This window comes from Hetaerina americana, unplaced genomic scaffold (assembly GCF_022747635.1).
Source record: "Hetaerina americana unplaced genomic scaffold, ioHetAmer1.1.p SCAF_10, whole genome shotgun sequence".
Classification (NCBI taxonomy): Eukaryota; Metazoa; Arthropoda; class Insecta; order Odonata; family Calopterygidae; genus Hetaerina; species Hetaerina americana.
Window position 1 is genome coordinate 6,864,259 of NW_027286070.1, and position 6,613 is coordinate 6,870,871.

Here is a 6,613-nt window from a genome sequence, read left to right on the forward strand (position 1 = left end):
AATGTTTGTTTGGTAGTTGTGTCCATCCAAAAACCTACCTTAACCGGTAGATTACCTTAAAAAAAAAATAGTGTCATCGAATTCTTCGTCTCGGGAGAAATGAAAACGTTCATATTTTTTACTCCACCGTCTTGTTAAGGTTCTCTAGTAGCAAGTAGAATGCACTGGACACCAATATCAAAAATCATTGTCTCACTTAAATGCCATAATTATATGAATTGATTTATAAAATGCACATTAGTTGTTACAAGTTGTACGTCGTAAATTCTGATATGGTAATTATAAAAATTTTTACAGGGGGTGTTCTGAGGAATAAAAAATCATAAATATATTGACGTAATGCTCCCTTGCACAAATTTATTTAAAGAAATAACTATTATTGTAATCCAATACACAGCCAAACTATAAATCCATGTATCTATTTAATGTGTGGCAAAAACAGGCAGCAAAAAGTACATATTATTTATTAATAGGGTTGAAAGGAAACCTATTTTCAATCAAATCTGAGAAAATTAGATGAATAATATCAAAATAAAACTTTGCAAATCCATTTGAAAAATAAGCTTTAGTGTAACCCAGGTTTCACTGCGGTGCAGTATCATCAGGCCCTATTGTATATTATATCTATATATCTTATTATATCGTCTATTGTTAATTATGGAAAAATTCCACAAAGTTACGTCTGAAACGATTATATAGGAAATTAGATGAAAATTCGAAGTTAAGTTAAATGATTAGGTCCATGTGAATTTGCGTGTGGATTTTCAGCTTTCTTAACAATAATGTGAATTAAAAAAGCGACGATGTGACCGTAATTATCACGACAAAATTATTATGGTCCATTTTTATGCACAAATAATATTTTAGGACAAATATAATCGGAAATAAACTTTCAATCAAGAAGTTTCGAACGCTAGAAAGGTGCAGGCTGCAAGGGGTGGACTGATATACCGGAGTCAACAGGTGGTGCCAAGATGTAGACGACACCAACAAGAGTAAACAACGAAGGAGCTGGCCGGCGCCACACCGGAACAAGGAAAGAACTTAATAATAGTCTAAATTTACATTAGATTGGGGGATACTAATATTATAAGCAACAGTTCCTGTATCATCGAAAGCAAACACAATGTACTGCAACACTATATTTATCGCTTATCACTGCATGAGAATATTGTGTTCGAATCTCTCAAAGTCACACACACGCTATTTACCTGTATATTTTAAAATCGGGACCCTCTCCCTCAATCTAATTCCCTGGCAAACTTCTTTCAGGTACGAACGAAACTTATTCTTAATCTCGTAGCACAACGTACATTGAAATCAATTAACACAATTGGCACACATTTTTACGTAAACAAACACAAGTCATGTTCAATGTCCGCTGATAAAATTTACACGAGAATTCCAAATATCCAAATATGTCCTTGCTTGAGAATGATGCACGATACCTGCAGTCCAAACCGCCATGAATATTCCTTAAATCTAGGAAGCCAAAATGGAAATGGAAATCGATGGAAAATACTATATTTAATTCAATTCGAAGCCTTCGAATTGAATTAAATATAGTATTTTCCATCGATTAAGAATTGGGTAGATTTTTATAAAATCAGTAAAAGACTAAGGTTCTACGGAACCACAATCACCACGTAAATAAAATTTCTAAAAATCCTTGCGGCTTGTGTACTGAATATTATTAACTTTCGATCAAACGCCTTAAACGAATTCATTAATTTCCACATTCTAACATCTAGGTTCCCTGTTTTGTTTTGCAAATTCATTTGCTGCTAACTTGTCAACCTTTGAGAGTGCGATGTCCATGATGTAAATTCTCGTATTCATAGTCTATGGACTTATGCTGAGTTGAATAAATAACCATATGAAATCCGTAACACCAGTTAAACACTCGAAACAAGCGGAAGGTGCTCAGAGGGATGCGCATTTCTTTTTCACATGCATGTGCTCTAAAATATGGAGATCTCGCTTGCCTTCATGACGTCTCATTGCATTCATTAGGACCGTATGCCTCCTCCCCTTCCCCTGCGGCCCGTTAGGAGGTCTAGTACCTTTCAGCCCCGCACTGCAGGAAGGGAGAATTATTATTCTTGGTTACAATGCATGGGGCATGAGTGTGCAGGGCGCGGTATGTGCTCTAGCAGTCGGTCAAGTTATTGGGCGATTGGGCGTCACCCTGATTACCTCATTCCCGTCCCATTATTCGCGGCATTCGGCACGTGAACTCTTTTAACACTTTTCTTTCGTTCATTCTCTCCGAAAACCGTGGAACTGAGAATATCGTGAATAAGTCACGCCGTGCTCCGCTAGTGCGTCCGTTGAGCTTCGAGGGCATTGGCTGGATTTTCGTGTTTATCGAATGGATTCCCATTTCCCTCTTTAGATCATGATTCGCCTGAGTTTAATTTTTCCTACCACGAACTGATCGCCGTAAATCTCAGGTCAAACTCTTTTTTCGATTTTAATCGCCTTCTGCTAACGAGGGAACCCTTTGTAACTTCACCCATAGTTTTCCTTACAGTTCTCAGTTTGTGTGGACATTTCACTCCAGTTCCATCTTCACCAGTTACTGATATTGCCGATCCCGGTGGCGGCGGGGTAACTTTCTCCTCTGCTAACCCAGAGGTTGCGAATTCGATTCTTGCTTAGGTAGGATTTCCTCCATCTAAGGCTTGGGTGTGTGTGACTGTCATCAATGTTAATTTTTGGTGGGCTAGGTGGAAGGAGGGACTATAAAGTCTCAATCTCGCCTCAATAAAGTCGTTAAATAAATAATATATTTAAATGCGCACATTAGTGTATGAGGGGAAGTCATTTAAAAACCAAACACTCGCTACAACATGCCGGTCCGCGCACCAATAAGGCCGTAACCTAACGTGCGTGTACCTGTGAGTTGTCACAATGCAGTTCTCCTACCACAGCGAAAGTAGTATTAATACATAAAAAGCTAGCTTTAAGCTTTTAGCTGACTGTGTGCTATAGTGGGTGTTCGGTTTGCATTTGACTGCCTCTAGTATTAATCCTCGCTGTGAAGGGAAGAAATTGGACACCATGAGAAAGCTGTGGATACATCCAGTTCCCACTAAACCGTAGTTTTTATTCCCCAGGCCTGTCTCAATGCAATGAAACGGGTATGCTTTTCGTTCGACTTAGTCAATTAGAGGTCGAATATAAGTTTCTCAGATTTCGAGTAATTTTAAGTATTTGTTAAGACCTTGTAATTTCTCCCCTTTTATGCAAAATCCATACTATTAGTTAGCGGGAAAGGTTTCAAACCAAAAGAGTCTATTAGAACTATAGGTCGCGTCCAAAAGGGAACGATCCGAGGGGTGCGGGAGTGAGGAGGGAGGCGGAGATTCGAACGCTCGGCGCCGATTCCGGAGTGGCCCAATGCACGTCTTGCCCTCCCCTTGGGGGGGACGCCGTGCCCTGGTCTATAGGATTGGAGAAGAGGAGGGGAGGGGGACGATTGCCGAGGCGTCGCTCTGCTCTTACATTCGATCCTCGGCACAGCCATTGCTGAGGAATCGTCAGTCGGGGTGCGCCTCCCTCCCCGTCCGCGCCAACACCTGCCGACTCGCTGGTGCCTTCAGGGCCGCCCTCCTCACGTGCGCCTCCTTCCTCTTCTGCCACCCTCCCATCACCTCCTGCTCCCTCACCCTTTCTCATTGCCTTCTACTCTACGCCAACCTCCCACGCACACCCCTCCTTTCACGCTCCTGCAAACGGCCATCTTCATCCTTTGGCCCATATCCCTCGTCGATTCTTCCGCGGCGCCCATCCGACCGTAGCCGTGTCCATTTCGACGTGGTCTTCCTTCAACCCCCATTCCCCACCTTGCGCTCTCGCCCCTCCCCATCTGTGTGCGTCTCCTATCGACCCTTGTTGGCTTCCTGCTCCCACCCACCCTCCTCCACCTCTAAATGCTCTCCCTCACAAACCATGTATTTTGCCATTCACCCGCTCTTCATCCTCCTTTAACCCATCCCGCCCACGCTCTTCCCCAAGCTCTTCACTATTTGACCAGTGACGTTTTGGGGAGACAAGCGGACTATTTGAGCTCTTTTCACTTCTTACCTTCGTTGAGTGAAGAAAGTCTTCGGTGTCAGCTCGGGGAGTATGGCGTCCAGAACGTCGTGTCTGCCCTAGCGGAGCAAGAAGAGAGGCTTTCATCCCTCGGAGAAGACGTAAGTCATTTATTTGCCTAAATATGATTCCTGGAATTCTAATTATTACCTGAATTAGAGTATAATCTGTGTTCATAGAACCACATGTTTCTGACAACTGTCTCATGCTAGAATATCTTTTAAAGGCATTAAAGAAAATAATTTTAAATACTTTTCCCGCCTCTCTGATCTTACTTAAATATTTTAGAAGCTATTACGCGCCTCGTAAAAAATTACTCATCGAAGGATCCTAGGTTTTGTAGGCCGAGAAAACGAATATTATCACAATTAGTTCAATGAAATAATTGTATTTAGTAGATTATTTAAGTGCTTGCATTGTTTTGCAATTTTTTGAAATTTTATTATTTTATTCTGTTTCAGGAATAACAAAACCCTAACATGCTACTCAATTTTACATTCGTCATTATGTAGGATTTTTGCCAGAAAAAGGATGAAAGTATTGCCATTTTTTTGTTTGACATCGTAGGGTACTCGTCCTAATTTTTTCTTTCAATTCAACCAGTGGTTCTGGTGTCTTATTCGATATCAAATACCAGTTTTTATTTGACGTAACTACTGTTGATTCTGCATGTAAGAGCCTTCGTTGACATAATATAGCGTTTACTCACTGAATTGAATTCAGCGATTGAAATATCCTGACTGTGATTCAACAGTCCATTATGTCTTAGTTGGTGTAGCTGGTGTTTGGTTGAGATTTACGGCTTAGCTCATTCTATCGTCTGTTTATCTCCGCACATACCGGTCGGATACCGAAGTCCTTCGCCACTTGATCCACCGGCACAGCACCCTATGCCTCTCGCCCGAGTCGAGTGCGCCCATGCATCAGGTTGGGAATAGTATTGGATTCGGAATGGTGTCCCTCTTTTTTGTTGGGAGAGCAATCGAATGTGATTTTTAGTGATTTCCACAAACATATCCACAGGCAAACTTTTCTTAAAATGAATTTCTTATCCGAATAATGAAGTTTTTTGAAGACCCATTATCACCCAGACTCTCGTTTGTCCATTGTTTTCTCTAAGTCAACTTATCCAGCTGCTATCCGTCTAAAGGATATTCCCTTCTTTATTTTCCAGAATGTTGGTCATATACATTGTTGCTAAATTCTTTCGCGTACCACATCCCCCAATTTCTTTAATTATTCCTCCTTAATAATGGATTAGAATTATGCCGGGAAATGACAAATGCATGCATTTGTCAAATACATGCCAAATGCATCGCCACGTCCAGATTTTCTCCCCGACTTTTTTTAATAACCCCTGCGGTTCGCTACACGTACATGCAGTCCAACGGGGTGAGGATTCAAACGCCTCTCTCCCTCCATTAGATCCCTCCAGCCAAGAGCTCACCTCAGTCCGCCTGGACTCTGCCCTTCTCTTCCCCCTTTTTCTAACCCCCCCCCCTACCTCCCAGCTGCTGTCCGACTCGCTTGCTCCAATGGCGAAAAACAATACTTTTTCTTGCTTGAATTAAATGCCTATCCTCAACGAAATGAATTCTACTTTGTGGTGGTTGTATTTTTTATCAACTTGACGTGATATCTCTTCATTACTCCCTATTAGGCTTTTTTATAAGGCTTCAGAGATGCAAGGATTAGTATAATTTGGCAAATCACATATTCCATCTTCTAATTAAATATTCAATCCTGACTGCAGCAGCTCAAATTTTTCTCGGGTAATCCACTCCCATTCTGGTAAAGTCTGGGTTACATTCATCCTAATATGGCGTTGCCAGGATTTTCGAGAATACTAATTCCCTTCGAAAATACTTTGGTCACTACAGTTTGGTTGTGTCAGTGTCTACCCTTATCGCCTTCCTAAAGCCCTATATTCGTCAATACGTATCCTTTCGTTATTCACACCATTTAATTGAATGAAGTTATGATTCTGGGTATTCTAACTCCTACTCTTCAGTTACAGTGTGTGTAAGCGTTGATGTTGTAGATCAATGCTCATTCTTGAAAACACTCCAATGTTTCTACCGGAGCAATTTCACTTCTGGAAACTTCTTAGCCCCAAGGGTGTGATTTCATTTATCTCTGTTAAATCTTTCAATGAACTCTTATTTTTATTTGCCGCATTTGGCAACACAGTCTTCAGTACTGACTTTTTTCTACAACCTTGCGCTGAATATTTGACGTTTTTCGGTCTTTCTAGATGCCACTCATGCACGTTATCAGACAGCGGATGTCTAGCTGCGCCCGAGTTCATTTCACAATCTTCTCTTATTACTTCGACCGCGTTATTCCCCAACGAGTTTTTTAGCCTGAAGCCTCCTCTATAGTTGTCTTCAGCTTGCTATCAGTAACCCTCCTTCCCCATCTCGTTTCTACTTTGACAAGGCTCTCATTTTTCTCTGACTTCCTTTGGCTCGGTCTCTGCACGTCTTGTTGGGAGTGGGACGTCGAAAGAAAACGA